Source organism: Salmo salar, chromosome 06, assembly GCF_965601325.2.
Source record: "Salmo salar chromosome 06, fSalSal1, whole genome shotgun sequence".
NCBI classification, from domain to species: Eukaryota; Metazoa; Chordata; class Actinopteri; order Salmoniformes; family Salmonidae; genus Salmo; species Salmo salar.
The window spans coordinates 8917780-8935402 of NC_138296.1; the positions used below are offsets into that span (position 1 = coordinate 8917780).

Consider the following 17623-nt stretch of genomic DNA (forward strand, 5'->3'; position numbering starts at 1 on the left):
TAAGTATGAGAATTGGGTACTTTTTCCACCACTGGTTGTTTGAGCTTGTTGTGTGTGACCAGATATGTTGTGATTATCTGTGCATGTGTGTGTGTGTGTGTGTGTGTGTGTGTGTGTGTGGTGCATGTGTTGCTGACAATGTGCATTCATCAACAGTTAACACACAGAAATATCCAGTTTCATGTTATGTTCCGATATATCAGAATTGTATTTCTACTTATTTAACCTTTATTTAACTAGGCAAGTCAGTTAAGAACAAATTCTTATTTACAATGATGGACTACCAAAAGGCCTTCTGCAGGGACGGGGGCTGGGATTGAAAATACATTCAATTAAATATAAGACAAAACAGGCATCACGACAAGAGAGACAACACAACACTACATAAAGAGAGACCTAAGACAACAACATAGCAAGGCAGCAACACAACATGGCAACAACATGGTAGCAGGACAAAACAGGGTACAAACATTATTGGACACAGACAACAGCACAAAGGCCAAGAAGGTAGAGACAACAATACATCACACAAAGCAGCCACAACTGTCAGTAAGTGTCCATGATTGAATCTTTGAATGAAGAGATTGAGATAAAACTGTCCAATTTGAGTGTTTGTTGCAGCTCGTTCCAGTCAATAGCTGCAGCGAACAGAAAAGAGGAGCGACCCAGGGATGTGTGTGCTTTGGGGACCTTTAACAGAATGTGACTGGCAGAACGGGTGTTGTATGTGGAGCATGAGGGCTGCAGTAGATGTCGGGAGAGTGAAGGCTAGGGTGTCATCTGAAAAGCTGTCCATGGGCTACTGTAGCCAGTAACTTGTTAGGCAAATGTTGATACGCGTTATGAATGATTGACTAGGAGCAAAGGTATGTCTGGCACATAGGTCTACATTTTGTCCATGCCCATCAGCCATTTAAACTAGGTTGTTATCCGGCATGCTCTCTGAGACTCTGACATAACAAGACCTAATCTGTTTGAGTCCAATATAACATTTCCTAGTTTTATCATTGAGTGGTTAGTGTTTAGCCAGTCCGCTACCTTGACACTGTTCTGTGAAACGGATACTTCGTGAACGTAGATGTCATGATTCGCTTTGACGAATCGTCTGGAGTTCGCTGAACTGGGAAGCCACGTCGCTCATTGGCCAGCATTAGTTCCTTTTGACTACTTCGGCTTCTGCTATTGGCTGAGCCGCAGTCAGCCTGCCCGTGGACCCGCCTCCTCCCAGCAAAAAAGACAGATTCTGATTGATCATTTAAAGGCAGTCTTTCTGTTCATCCTTCCAGTACGCTTCTCCACCGTTTTGACATAGTGTTTCAGCCAGCCAGTCTTACCGCACGACCCAAGCGGACACCAAGCTCCCAGCGGTACCAGGTGAAGCCTCGGTGAGTTCCCCTATGCGCTATCATCTCTGTGTCTCTCGCTCTCTCTCTCTCTCTCTGTCACACACACACACACACACACACACACACACACACACACACACAAAAACCACCAAATAACTCTGCACACACTAGGACGCACAGACATGTGACATGTCGAACCCACCGCGCGGTACTGCCCTAGCTGTTGTGTGGCTCATAAAGCTGCTTTTCAATCGTCTTTGCAAGACACATCTGCACTTAGTTAGCAATGACTTTGGACACCTTCTGTGTTGACGTGAGCGCTTTTGCCTATATCCTAGTTAGCAATACAATACTGTAGAGTAGGTAGTCTTTCTAGCTAGTGAATAGGTCACCTGCGCTGCCAGACAGGCTACTAGTCTATAACGTCACTACACTGTAGCGCTGCTGTCCTATGCAGCCTAGAGAATAGATGGTCATTTCGTTTTGTGTCGCTTTTACTCTGCGTTCTTTTAGTCTGCTGCAGACTCAATTCTTCTTGCCTCTTCTCTGCGGAAGGGATCCAGACTGATCCAGTCGGAACCGGTTCATGAGGCACTAGGCTACAGTTGTTGTGCAACAGTGCAGTGCTCTTCTGATAGCGCCCAGTGGAAGGCAGTTTATTCTGGTTCTAACAGCGGCTAGGATTCATTTGCATAACAATAGCCGGTAACACTTTTACTTTAAGGATATCTATTATCTCTTAGTCCAGAGTTTGCAGGTATAGTCCCATTTAATTAATAACGATAACTACTTGTATAGGATCTCTGTGTAATGCATCATAATGTGGTTAGAATGCATCATAAGGATGTCAATAGGAAAAGTAGTGCTTTAGACAGGGAACCTGTCAGGTTACTGTAGGTCACAGCCTAGACCATGTGAGTGGGAATGTTGTTGTGGGATCACTGGCTCCATGAAGGCTTTAGTACACAACCACGTCAACTTCTGACAGCATGGATATGTTCCCAAATGGCACCTTGCCTATTCCCTATTTAGTGCACTACTTTAGCCTCATAGTCCCTGTTCAAAAGTAGTGCACTATATAGGGAATAGGGTGCCATTTGAGATGCACCCAGCACTCTCCAAGTCCCTACAGAGACAGATGGGGACAGACGGTGGTGGAAGGCTAGAATAGAGTAGACTGAACTTCCCAGGGTTGGGCTGGAGGAACTCAATTCAACCTGTAGTGCTGTTGATCTAGCACCTTTTACAGAGAGTCATGTAACGTCTCATTTTGATGTTACACAACGATCACAACACCGTAGACACCACTCAGAGCTCTGTCTATATGGGGGGAAAGGTATACCCAAAACAGGCTTCAGTTCAAATGAAATATCTATCAGATTGACACAGAGTGCTCCTTTTTCTTCATTTTCCAGCATAGTCACCAGTTGAAGTATCCTGGGTTAAGGAATCATAGTCACCAGTTGAAGTATCCTGGGGTAAGGGATGATAGTCACCAGTTGAAGTATCCTGGGTTAAGGGATGATAGTCACCAGTTGAAGTATCCTGGGGTAAGGGATGATAGTCACCAGTTGAAGTATCCTGGGTTAAGGGATGATAGTCACCAGTTGAAGTATCCTGGGGTAAGGGATGATAGTCACCAGTTGAAGTATCCTGGGGTAAGGGATGATAGTCACCAGTTGAAGTATCCTGGGGTAAGGGATGATAGTTACCAGTTGAAGTATCCTGGGGTAAGGGATGATAGTCACCAGTTGAAGTATCCTGGGGTAAGGGATGATAGTCACCAGTTGAAGTATCCTGGGGTAAGGGATGATAGTCACCAGTTGAAGTATCCTGGGGTAAGGGATGATAGTCACCAGTTGAAGTATCCTGGGGTAAGGGATGATAGTCACCAGTTGAAGTATCCTGGGTTAAGGGATGATAGTCACCAGTTGAAGTATCCTGGGGTAAGGGATGATAGTCACCAGTTGAAGTATCCTGGGGTAAGGGATGATAGTCACCAGTTGAAGTATCCTGGGGTAAGGGATGATAGTCACCAGTTGAAGTATCCTGGGGTAAGGGATGATAGTCACCAGTTGAAGTATCCTGGGGTAAGGGATGATAGTCACCAGTTGAAGTATCCTGGGGTAAGGGATGATAGTTACCAGTTGAAGTATCCTGGGTTAAGGAATGATAGTCACCAGTTAAGTATCCTGGGGTAAGGGATGATAGTTACCAGTTGAAGTATCCTGGGTTAAGGAATGATAGTCACCAGTTAAGTATCCTGGGGTAAGGAATGTTTTCTGGATTTTAGCTGTGTTTATCTCAGAGCTTTGATGTTTCCTCTTCCTGTCTCTGGGGCTCTATAGCTGCTTGCCGTACTGCTGCATCCTTCATAAACAAGTAGAAAATATATACACAGGTTATGAAGGTGTGTGTGTGTGTGTGTGTGTGTGTGTGTGTGTGTGTGTGTGTGTGTGTGTGTGTGTGTGTGTGTGTGTGTGGTCAAACCTCTCTGTTCAGTATCACTGGTTATGAAGACTTCTCTCTCTCTGTGTGTTCAGTATCACTGGTTATGAAGACTTCTCTTTTTCTCTGTCTCTCTCTCTCTGTGTTGTCAAACCTCTCTGTTCAGTGTCACAGGTTATGAAGACTCTCTGTGTGTTGTCAAACCTCTCTGTTCAGTGTCACAGGTTATGAAGACTCTCTCTGTGTTGTCAAACCTCTCTGTTCAGTATCACAGGTTATGAAGACTTCTCTCTCTCTCTCTCTGTGTGTTGTCAAACCTCTCTGTTCAGTATCACAGGTTATGAAGACCTCTCTCTCTCTCTGTGTGTGTTGTCAAACCTCTCTGTTCAGTATCACAGGTTATGAAGACTCTCTCTGTGTGTGTTGTCAAACCTCTCTGTTCAGTATCACAGGTTATGAAGACTCTCTCTGTGTGTGTTGTCAAACCTCTCTATTCAGTGTCACAGGTTATCAAGACCTCTCTCTCTCTCTTTCCCTCTCTCCCTCCCTGTGTTGTCAAACCTCTCTGTTCAGTATTACTATCTGCAGTGTTCAATAATAATAACCCCCACTGTAGCAGTGATTACACAACACTAGAGCTACTCTGTCAGTGGTCTCTCCCAGGACCGTTCCTATAGTTACAGTGGTCTCTCCCAGGACCGTTCCTATAGTTACAGTGGCCTCTCCTAGGACCGTTCCTATAGTTACAGTGGTCTCTCTCAGGACCGTTGCTATAGTTACAGTGGTCTCTCCCAGGACCGTTCCTATAGTTACAGTGGTCTCTCCCAGGACCGTTCCTATAGTTACAGTGGTCTCTCCCAGGACCGTTCCTATAGTTACAGTGGTCTCTCCCAGGACCGTTCCTATAGTTACAGTGGTCTCTCCCAGGACCGTTCCTATAGTTACAGTGGTCTCTCCCAGGACCGTTCCTATAGTTACAGTGGTCTCTCCCAGGACCGTTCCTATAGTTACAGTGGTCTCTCCCAGGACCGTTCCTATAGTTACAGTGGTCTCTCCCAGGACCGTTCCTATAGTTACAGTGGTCTCTCCCAGGACCGTTCCTATAGTTACAGTCGTTTCTCCCAGGACCGTTCCTATAGTTACAGTGGTCTCTCTCAGGACCGTTGCTATAGTTACAGTGATCCCTCTCAGGACCGTTCCTATAGTTACAGTGACCCCTCTCAGGACCGTTCCTATAGTTACAGTGACCCCTCTCAGGACCGTTGCTATAGTTACAGTGATGATAGTCACCAGTTGAAGTATCCTGGGGTAAGGGATGATAGTCACCAGTTGAAGTATCCTGGGGTAAGGGATGATAGTCACCAGTTGAAGTATCCTGGGGTAAGGGATGATCGTCACCAGTTGAAGTATCCTGGGGTAAGGGATGATAGTCACCAGTTGAAGTATCCTGGGGTAAGGGATGATAGTTACCAGTTGAAGTATCCTGGGTTAAGGAATGATAGTCACCAGTTAAGTATCCTGGGGTAAGGAATGTTTTCTGGATTTTAGCTGTGTTTATCTCAGAGCTTTGATGTTTCCTCTTCCTGTCTCTGGGGCTCTATAGCTGCTTGCCGTACTGCTGCATCCTTCATAAACAAGTAGAAAATATATACACAGGTTATGAAGGTGTGTGTGTGTGTGTGTGTGTGTGTGTGTGTGTGTGTGTGTGTGTGTGTGTGTGTGTGGTCAAACCTCTCTGTTCAGTATCACTGGTTATGAAGACTTCTCTCTCTCTGTGTATTCAGTATCACTGGTTATGAAGACTTCTCTTTTTCTCTGTCTCTCTCTCTCTGTGTTGTCAAACCTCTCTGTTCAGTGTCACAGGTTATGAAGACTCTCTGTGTGTTGTCAAACCTCTCTGTTCAGTGTCACAGGTTATGAAGACTCTCTCTGTGTTGTCAAACCTCTCTGTTCAGTATCACAGGTTATGAAGACTTCTCTCTCTCTCTCTCTGTGTGTTGTCAAACCTCTCTGTTCAGTATCACAGGTTATGAAGACCTCTCTCTCTCTCTGTGTGTGTTGTCAAACCTCTCTGTTCAGTATCACAGGTTATGAAGACTCTCTCTGTGTGTGTTGTCAAACCTCTCTGTTCAGTATCACAGGTTATGAAGACTCTCTCTGTGTGTGTTGTCAAACCTCTCTATTCAGTGTCACAGGTTATCAAGACCTCTCTCTCTCTCTTTCCCTCTCTCCCTCCCTGTGTTGTCAAACCTCTCTGTTCAGTATTACTATCTGCAGTGTTCAATAATAATAACCCCCACTGTAGCAGTGATTACACAACACTAGAGCTACTCTGTCAGTGGTCTCTCCCAGGACCGTTCCTATAGTTACAGTGGTCTCTCCCAGGACCGTTCCTATAGTTACAGTGGCCTCTCCTAGGACCGTTCCTATAGTTACAGTGGTCTCTCTCAGGACCGTTGCTATAGTTACAGTGGTCTCTCCCAGGACCGTTCCTATAGTTACAGTCGTTTCTCCCAGGACCGTTCCTATAGTTACAGTGGTCTCTCTCAGGACCGTTGCTATAGTTACAGTGATCCCTCTCAGGACCGTTCCTATAGTTACAGTGACCCCTCTCAGGACCGTTCCTATAGTTACAGTGACCCCTCTCAGGACCGTTGCTATAGTTACAGTGACCCCTCTCAGGACCGTTCCTATAGTTACAGTGACCCCTCTCAGGACCGTTCCTATAGTTACAGTGACCCCTCTCAGGACCGTTCCTATAGTTACAGTGGCCTCTCCCAGGACCGTTCCTATAGTTACAGTGGTCTCTCCCAGGACCGTTCCTATAGTTACAGTGACCTCTCCCAGGACCGTTCCTATAGCTACAGGTTGTTGTTGTTGTCCAGTCAATCACATTTTATTTTATAAAGCCCTTTCTTACATCCGGAGTTATCACAAAGTGCTTAACACGTGGTTGTTATGTTAATCACCGCCACATGGGATTGGGTGGAGTGGTGGCGTCTTGCGGCATGTCGTTTAGCTAGTTGAGCGAATTGGAGAGAACTACCCTTAACAGCAGCTTTTCTCATCACCGCTGGTGTTTTGCAAGGAAAAGTATCAACCCAGAAACATCTTTTGTGTGTGTGTGTGGCCTCATTTGCATCCTTTTGCATTCCAACTCTTGCACAAGCTCAGTCTGAGTTATAGCAGTAGACTTGATTGTTTTTTGGATCATTGTCTTGCTGCATCAACCAGCTGTGCTTCAGCTCAAAGACAGCTGGCCTGACATTCTCCTGTATACAGAGCAGAATTCATGGTTCCTTCTATTAGGGCAAGTTGTCCAGGTCCTGAAGCAGCAAAGCATCTCCAAACCATCACACTACCACCACCATGCTGACCGTTGGTGTGAGGTTCTTACTGTGGAATGCGGTGTTTGGGACCCATGTCGTCCAAAAAGTTTACTCAAATTTGCCAAAAAAGCACCTGGATGATCATCAAGACTCTTGGAAGAGTAATATAACTTTTTGGAGGGCACTGTAATTCATATCATAGGTCAAATTTTTTCCCTCTTCTGTTAAGAGGAAAAAAAATATATATATATGTATTTTCTTTCTCTTCTCTTAAGTCAAACAGCAGTTACCTTGCCTACATCAGTCAAATGAAGAGTAGCCAGTTTCTGCTCTGCTTGCTTTTACAACTCAGAGAAAAAGCGCAACACACACAGACAGCAGCTGCCTCCATTCATCCTGTAAACCAACCTTTCAGAAGCTTAGCCTTCACACAGCCTGTCTGCACGCTCTGTAGTATGGTCCTAAAGCAGACCGATGTCCCCAGTGAAAGTTGCACCCCTGGCCAATGGTGACTTAAAAAAAAAAACGTACAGAGCTGAATGTCTTCGATAGGAGAAAACTGAAGATGCCTCAACAACATTGTAGTTACTCCACAATACTAACCTAAATGACAGAGTGAAAAGAAGGAAGTCTGTACAGAATAAAAATATTCCAAAACATACATCCTGTTTGCAACAAGGAACTAAAGAAATACTGCAAACATGTGGATTAAGAAAATAACTTTGTCCTGAATACAAAGCATTATGTTTGGGCCAAATCCAACACAACACATCACTGAGTACCAAGCATGGTGGTTGCTGCATCATGTTATGGGTATGCTTGTCATCTGCAAGGACTTCAGAGTTTTTGTTTGAGGATACAAAATAAACGGAATAGAGCTAAGCCCAGGCAAAATCTTAGAGGAAAAACTGGTTTAGTCTGCTTTCCAACAGACACTGGGAGACAAATTTAGCTTTTCAGCAGGACAATAACCTAAAACACACAAAAAATACAATTAAATCCATTTTAATCCCACCTTGTAACACAACAATGTGGAAACAATCTAGGGTTGTGAATACTTTCTGAAGGCACTGTATAATACACAAAAAAGCAAACTAACTGCAACAACTGAGAAATTAAAACAACAAGGGCTCATGTGTATGACATGGTGGGAGTTACTGTCTATTATATTATGACTGTCACGTCCTGACCATAGTAAAATGTTATTTTCTATGGTAGAGTAGGTCAGGGCGTGACGGGGGTGTTTTTCTATATTTTGTATTTCTATGTGCATGTTCTAGTTTTGTATTTCTATGTTGGTTTTGTTTGGGATGATCTCCAATTAGAGGCAGCTGGTCCTCGTTGTCTCTAATTGGAGATCATACTTAAGTAGGTTTTTTTTCCACCTGGGTTTGTGGGAGATTATCTTTGAGTAGTGTATGTTTCACATATTATGACAGACCAGGATATAATCTGCAGCTAGATCTACTGTCTCTATTATATTATGACAGACCAGGATATAATTTGCAGCTAGATCTACTGTCTCTATTATATTATGACAGACCAGGATATAAGCTGCAGCTAGATCTACTGTCTCTATTATATTATGACAGACCAGGATATCATCTGGATCTAGATCTACTGTCTCTATTATATTATGACAGACCAGGATATAATCTGCAGCTAGATCTACTGTCTCTATTATATTATGACAGACCAGGATATAATCTGCAGCTAGATCTACTCTCTATTATATTATGACAGACCAGGATATAATCTGGAGCTAGATCTACTGTCTCTATTATATTATGACAGACCAGGATATAATCTGCAGCTAGATCTACTGTCTTTATTATATTATGACAGACCAGGATATAATCTGGAGCTAGATCTACTGTCTCTATTATATTATGACAGACCAGGATATCATCTGGATCTAGAGTCTCTATTATATTATGACAGACCAGGATATAATCTGCAGCAAGATCTACTGTCTCTATTATATTATGACAGACCAGGATATAACCTGCAGCTAGATCTACTGTCTCTATTATATTATGACAGACCAGGATATAATCTGGAGCTAGATCTACTGTCTCTATTATATTATGACAGACCAGGATATAATCTGGAGCTAGATCTACTGTCTCTATTATATTATGACAGACCAGGATATAATCTGGAGCTAGATCTACTGTCTCTATTATATTATGTTTAATAATGTTTTTCTATGGTGCCCTGACTCTATTGCCAGGTTATGGTCAGTGAGTCTGTACGCTGTTCATTTCTTCCTTTGTTTGAATTCTTTGATTTTGACGAGGTGTTGTGCTTTGATATCTCTATTTATTATCTGGTAACGTTGAAGTTTATAATTAAATGAAATTTTAGTTTTGCCAATAATTAGTGTATGAATTTTGGATAGAGATTTCTATTTGTTTTAATGTAGTTATTGATGGGTTGAATGGTTGAAATTAGCTGGTGCTTTTGGGCTAGTTGTCTAAATATTCACTCTCTGGGTTGTGGTGTTTGCATAAGAAAGCCTTGTGATGATAATATTCTGGATTATAGTGTGATGATAATATTCTGGATTATAGTGTGATGATAATATTCTGGATTACAGTGTGATGATAATATTCTGGATTACAGTGTGATGATAATATTCTGGATTACAGTGTGATGATAATATTCTGGATTATAGTGTGATGATAATATTCTGGATTACAGTGTGATGATAATATTCTGGATTACAGTGTGATGATAATATTCTGGATTACAGTGTGATGATAATATTCTGGATTACAGTGTGATGATAATATTCTGGATTACAGTGTGTTAGCTAGAGTCCAGAATCTGTACTAGGGGGAATCTCCCAAGTTCTGCCCTACAGGCTATGTTTGGGGCAATATATGTGCACACCTACAATAGTTATACTAAATTCCAGGTGTACAATTTGATGATGTATATTTTAAATTGTACATTGGAGTTATGACAGAGTAAAATAATTTAAGCCAAATTGTAATTGTTCGGTTACATTTATACAGGGTCTTTCTAATTGCAAAAAGTTCTCTGCGTGCTTTATCTGTTAGACTTTATGGCCACGGCAAACCACCCAGATGAACTTCTAGTCAGACCAAGGTCAGTATAGTTGGTGCTGTGTTTCAGGGATGTTCCTCCCAGGGTGAAATCGTCTCTCTCATCTCTCTCGTTGCCAGGGTGACTGATTTTACACCATGGTTCTGTGATGAGGTTATTAACTCTGTTTGCGTTTCAGCTGAACACTATCACTGTAGGACAGGCTGACTGTATAGGACTGAACACTGTAGGACAGGCTGACTGTATAGGACTGAACACTGTAGGACAGGCTGACTGTATAGGACTGAACACTGTAGGACAGGTTGACTGTATAGGACTGAACACTGTAGGACAGGCTGACTGTATAGGACTGAACACTGTAGGACAGGCTGACTGTATAGGACTGAACACTGTAGACTTCAGTACCAGAGACGCTCCCTGTCTGTCATGTGGACTTCAGTACCAGAGACGCTCCCTGTCTGTCATGTGGACTTCAGTACCAGAGACGCTCCCTGTCTGTCATGTGGACTTCAGTACCAGAGAGTATATACAAGTCAAATGACATGACGTAACAGGATCTACAGTAGAGGAATCCTGTCTCTGGCCTCTCAGAAATACACCCTGCACTCTCCCTTTGTCCTGTCCTGCCTCAGTAGATCTGATTTCACATCTGATGTATAGCTGCATGTTGTAGTATCTCTACAGGGGCCATGCCAAAGAGGATGTCATGGAACTATATTTAACTGTCACTTTTAGCATTAGCGCTATGCAGCCTAAAGGTCAGAGGTTAAATGATCATAACAACCATGTAGTCAGTCAGTAGAATTCTGATTAAACATTGAGGGGGGATTTTCCCAGTCACAGATGAACACTAGTTTTGGACTAAGAAGCATTTTCAATGGAGAATGTAAATTGAACTAGGCTTAATCTGTGTCCTGGAAACAGGTCCTGGGTATTCTGCTTGTCTGTACACGGGGTATGGTAGTAGTGTTTCCACCTGTAGTTAGGTCCCAGAGGGATCTCTCTGTCCTGGTTTCATGTAGAACAGTGGGCCAGACATAATGTGGGTTAGTATGTACACACACACAGTGGATGTCACTGTCTCATAGGGTCATGCTGTAGGGAGAGTGGCGAGACTGTTATGACTGGTCATGTGTGTTGTCTCATTGTTGTCAGATGAATCATGACTCTCTGGTAGCAGTCCATACATTACAACCTGTATCTGTCTGTTGTTGCTGAACGGTCCATACATTACAACCTGTATCTGTCTGTTGTTGCTGAACGGTCCATACATTACAACCTGAATCTGTCTGTCGTTACTGAACGGTCCATATATTACAACCTGTATCTGTCTGTTGTTGCATCATCACTGAACGGTCCATACATTACAACCTGTATCTGTCTGTTGTTGCTGAACGGTCCATACATTACAACCTGTATCTGTCTGTTGTTGCTGAACGGTCCATACATTACAACCTGTATCTGTCTGTTGTTGCTGAACGGTCCATACATTACAACCTGTATCTGTCTGTCGTTGCTGAACGGTCCATATATTACAACCTGTATCTGTCTGTTGTTGCATCATCACTGAACGGTCCTGTCATGACGTTGGCCTGTGGGTAAGGTTTATGACCCCCCCCCCCATAAATACCTTTCTCCCTTCCCCTCTCTGAATCTACTGAAGGACTTGAATAGCCTGTGTTAAATATAGAGAGTCTGGGAACATCAAACAAATGGGGAAAGGTACCACATATTTTGTTAATAAAACCAGTTGGAAATATGCTTGGGAACGTAATGAGTATGGATTTCATTTCAGTTGTCATCTGAGACATTATGACTGATGACAGGACGACAAACTGTATCTGAGAAAGTATACGCCCTCTAGTTATCAGAGTCACATGGAATTGTTATGCAATTGAAATGTTTGATATTGAAAATGTTTGTTAGGAGATGAAATGTAATTTTAGCTTCCGAATGAGAGATTTGGGTTTTCATAAGGAAAGTGCCCTGCTCTATCAGTGGCCCAACCCTGTGAAGAGACAGGGGTTATAAACGATGAAACACCTCCCTCCCCCTCTCCACTATATAATCCTTTGACGAAAAGATAACCAGGTTTTGTTCCAGTGCGGGAGGTCTGCAGCCTCTACGTTAGAAGGACACACATGTCAAGAACAGAACTAAGCCAACCTCGGCGTGAGCTTTGCTGGCGAATGGTATGAACTTTGAGCTTATTCACTACAGAAGTGCTACTTCCTAGCCGTTGAGTTAGCAGCGGCCGCTGCTTACGTGGGCTAGGAAAGGACGGACGAGGGATCCTGTCTAACAACCAGACGAAGATACCACCACGTATCCAATTGACCACCATTGACATTCTTCCGGCCAGGAAGATCTGTTGGCCAACCCGGCCAGCATCTACGACCAATCTACCGAAGCGCAGCTCAGAGTACATATTTATTGCATTTTCCTTTTCCAAATGGGCGGTAATTTAGAATGCATAAGATAATGTATTTACGATAGCATAGCTGCTGTTTCTCTGTTCCTAAATCTTCCCGCTCTTTCATTCAAGCCCAACCCCCTTTCCTTTGTGTAACCAGCCGTCATATCTGTTCCGTCTACCGGGACGTTTTCTGTATGACATCATTGTATTCTGTGTATTTGTAATTCTGTGTGATTAGTTAGGTATTTAGTAAATAAATAATTAAACCCAATTTTGTATTGCTGATTCAACTTGTTCGTGAAGGGTTCGTGAAGATAGCCAAGAATTTACAACTTTCATTATGAGACTGAAAATAAGACAAGGGTTAATATTGACTGCTATCGATGTAAAATATTACAAAGTATTTTAAGAGTTTATTCGGAAGATAACAGCTCTATAAACGTTCTTCCGTGGTGCCCCGACTTTCTAGTTAATTACATTTACATGATTAGCTTAATCAGGTAATATTAATTACAGAGAAATCATTTTATAAGTTAGCATGTCATATCACTTAATCCGGCATAGCCAAAGACACGACAGTCCATACATTACAACCTGTATCTGTCTGTTGTTGCTGAACGGTCCATACATTACAACCTGTATCTGTCTGTTGTTGCTGAACGGTCCATACATTACAACCTGTATCTGTCTGTTGTTGCTGAACGGTCCATACATTACAACCTGTATCTGTCTGTTGTTGCTGAACGGTCCATACATTACAACCTGTATCTGTCTGTTGTTGCTGAACGGTCCATACATTACAACCTGTATCTGTCTGTCGTTGCTGAACGGTCCATACATTACAACCTGTATCTGTCTGTCGTTGCTGAACGGTCCATACATTACAACCTGTATCTGTCTGTTGTTGCTGAACGGTCCATATATTACAACCTGTATCTGTCTGTCGTTGCTGAACGGTCCATATATTACAACCTGTATCTGTCTGTTGTTGCTGAACGGTCCATACATTACAACCTGTATCTGTCTGTTGTTGAATCGTCACTGAGCGTCTGTGGTCTATCTACACTCGCCCGGTCATTCCTAGAATTTATTTTTATACACCTGATAGGTGCAGAGAAATGTGTTGTTTTACAGGGTCAACCATAGTAGTACATTACTCCTGGAGGAAATTGGGGTGAAGTGCCTTGCTCAAGGGCACGTCGGCATATTTTTGACCTTGTCTGCTGGGGTATTGGAACCAGTGATCTTTCAGTTACTGGCCAAACACTCTAACAGCTAGGATATCTGCCACCCTAGAGAGAGTTAGAGAGGTAGGGGGGAGAAGGGAGAGGTAGGGGGGGAGAGGGAGAGAGGTAGGGGGACTACCTGCTGCCCCTAGAAGCAACACCCAGGTTACGTCCTCGTGTTATAACGCGACACCCAGGTTACGTCCTCGTGTTATAACGCGACACGCGGGTTACGTCCTCGTGTTATAACGCGACACCCAGGCTACGTCCTCGTGTTATAACACGACAGATAGAGGACACAGGTGTACAAGCCAGATTCATTCATGAATGTCTTTCTACTTTTGTGTGTCATTCATTCTCCATTCTCGCTAAACACTGGATTCTCTGACTGAGTGAGAACCGTGTGTGTGTGTGTGTGTGTGTGTGTGTGTGTGTGTGTCAGCCCTCTGCTCAGTGACAGAATGAAGTGGAGACCCCTGATGAATAATGATCAGTTCAGTTTTATAACAGAGAGAGGAAAGATCTGGAGACTGGCTTCTCTGTTAACATGGAGAGGTGAGAGAGGAAAGATCTGGAGACTGGCTTCTCTGTTAACATGGAGCGGTGAGAGAGGAAAGATCTGGAGACTGGCTTCTCTGTTAACATGGAGCGGTGAGAGAGGAAAGACCTGGAGACTGGCTTCTCTGTTAATATGGAGAGGTGAGAGAGGAAAGATCTGGAGACTGGCTTCTCTGTTAACATGGAGCGGTGAGAGAGGAAAGACCTGGAGACTGGCTTCTCTGTTAACATGGAGAGGTGAGAGAGGAAAGATCTGGAGACTGGGACTATATGATTATATGACTATACGACCGGGACTATATGACTATACCACTGTGACTATATGACTATACCACTGGGACTGTGTGACTATATGACTATACCACTGTGACTATATGACTATACCACTGGGACTGTGTGACTATATGACTATACCACTGTGACTATATGACTATACCACTGGGACTATATGACTATACCACTGGGACTATATGAATATATGACTATACCACTGGGACTATATGACTATACCACTGGGACTATACCACTGGGACTATATGACTATACCACTGGGACTATATGACTATACCACTGGGACTATATGACTGGGACTATATGACTATACCACTGGGACTATATGACTATACCACTGGGACTGTGTGACTATATGACTATACCACTGGGACTATATAACTATACCACTGGGACTATATAACTATACCACTGGGACTATATGATTATATGACTATACCACTGGGACTATATCACTGGGACTATATGACTATACCACTGGGACTGTGTGACTATACCACTGGGACTATATGACTATACCACTGGGACTGTGTGACTATATGACTATACCACTGGGACTGTGTGACTATATGACTATACCACTGGGACTGTACGACTATATGATTATCCCGGCAGCAGGTAGCCTAGTGGTTAGAGTGTTGGGCCAGTAACTGAAAGGTTGCTAGATTGAATCCCCGAGCTGACAAGGTAAAAATCTGTCGTTCTGCCCCCGGTAGGCCTTCATTGTAAATAAAACTGTCTTGCCTAGTTAAAAAATGTTTGATGGAGATGTGGGGGTCTCACTTCTCCTTGGAAGACTGGAAGATTCTGTCTGTAATTTTCCTTTTTCCTCCATCCCTCATTATAGTTGACGTAGTCTCTGTCTGCCTCTCCATCCCTCATTATAGTTGACGTAGTCTCTGTCTGCCTCTCCATCCCTCATTATAGTTGACGTAGTCTCTGTCTGCCTCTCCATCCCTCATTATAGTTGACGTAGTCTCTGTCTGCCTCTCCATCCCTCATTATAGTTGACGTAGTCTCTGTCTGCCTCTCCATCCCTCATTATAGTTGACGTAGTCTCTGTCTGCCTCTCCATCCCTCATTATAGTTGACGTAGTCTCTGTCTGCCTCTCTCCATCCCTCATTATAGTTGACGTAGTCTCTCTGTCTGCCTCTCTCATCCCTCATTATAGTTGACGTAGTCTCTCTGTCTGCCTCTCTCCATCCCTCATTATAGTTGACGTAGTCTCTGTCTGCCTCTCTCCTTCTCCATCCCTCATTATACATAAGAGTGGAAGAAAACACTCACACACACTAAGAGCCAGTCCCAGAACCACATAATCAGAGGTACATACTGACATTCCCTGTTTCCCTTTTCTTCATCTCTCCTTCTCCATCCCTCATTATAGTTGACATAGTTTCTCTGTCTGCCTCTCTCCTTCTCCATCCCTCATTATAGTTGACGTAGTTTCTCTGTCTGCCTCTCTCCTTCTCCATCCCTCATTATAGTTGACGTAGTCTCTCTGTCTGCCTCTCTCCTTTTCCATCCCTCATTATAGTTGACATAGTCTCTCTGTCTGCCTCTCTCCATCCCTCATTATAGTTGACGTAGTCTCTGTCTGCCTCTCTCATCCCTCATTATAGTTGACGTAGTCTCTGTCTGCCTCTCTCCATCCCTCATTATAGTTGACGTAGTTTCTCTGTCTGCCTCTCTCCTTCTCCATCCCTCATTATAGTTGACGTAGTCTCTCTGTCTGCCTCTCTCCGTCCCTCATTATAGTTGACGTAGTCTCTGTCTGCCTCTCTCCATCCCTCATTATAGTTGACGTAGTCTCTGTCTGCCTCTCTCCTTCTCCATCCCTCATTATAGTTGACGTAGTCTCTCTGTCTGCCTCTCTCCTTCTCCATCCCTCATTATAGTTGACGTAGTTTCTCTGTCTGCCTCTCTCCTTCTCCATCCCTCATTATATTTGACGTAGTCTCTGTCTGCCTCTCTCCATCCCTCATTATAGTTGACGTAGTCTCTCTGTCTGCCTCTCTCATCCCTTATTATAGTTGACGTAGTTTCTCTGTCTGCCTCTCTCCTTCTCCATCCCTCATTATAGTTGACGTAGTCTCTGTCTGCCTCTCTCCATCCCTCATTATAGTGTACGTAGTTTCTCTGTCTGCCTCTCTCATCCCTCATTATAGTTGACGTAGTCTCTGTCTGCCTCTTTCCTTCTCCGTCCCTCATTATAGATGACGTAGTCTCTGTCTGCCTCTCTCATCCCTCATTATAGTTGACGTAGTCTCTCTGTCTGCCTCTCTCCTTCTCCATCCCTCATTATAGTTGGCGTAGTCTCTCTGTCTGCCTCTCTCCTTCTCCATCCCTCATTATAGTTGACGTAGTCTCTCTGTCTGCCTCTCTCCATCCCTCATTATAGTTGACGTAGTCTCTGTCTGCCTCTCTCCATCCCTCATTATAGTTGACGTAGTTTCTCTGTCTGCCTCTCTCCATCCCTCATTATAGTTGACGTAGTCTCTCTGTCTGCCTTCTCCATCCCTCATTATAGTTGACGTAGTCTCTCTGTCTGCCTCTCTCATCCCTCATTATAGTTGACGTAGTCTCTGTCTGCCTCTCTCCTTCTCCATCCCTCATTATAGTTGACGTAGTTTCTCTGTCTGCCTCTCTCATCCCTCATTATAGTTGACGTAGTCTCTCTGTCTGCCTCTCTCCATCCCTCATTATAGTTGACGTAGTTTCTCTGTCTGCCTCTCTCCATCCCTCATTATAGTTGACGTAGTCTCTCTGTCTGCCTTCTCCATCCCTCATTATAGTTGACGTAGTCTCTCTGTCTGCCTCTCTCATCCCTCATTATAGTTGACGTAGTCTCTGTCTGCCTCTCTCCTTCTCCATCCCTCATTATAGTTGACGTAGTCTCTGTCTGCCTCTCTCCATCCCTCATTATAGTTGACGTA

At 43.5% G+C, this 17623-nt stretch overlaps 1 protein-coding gene across 2 annotated transcripts in view; it reads left to right on the top strand.

Annotated features, from left to right (window-relative positions):
* The first annotated feature begins 815 nt into the window (after positions 1 to 815).
* Positions 816 to 17623, top strand: part of LOC106592407 (4-aminobutyrate aminotransferase, mitochondrial) — a 60610-nt gene continuing 43802 nt past the window's right edge. Inside the window, exon 1 of one of the 2 annotated variants that reach the window (XM_045719679.2) lies at positions 816 to 1385. The gene's annotated coding sequence lies outside the window, so the exon portion shown is untranslated. The remainder of the gene's footprint in view (positions 1386 to 17623) is intronic. The other variant, XM_045719680.2, reaches the window with a different exon arrangement.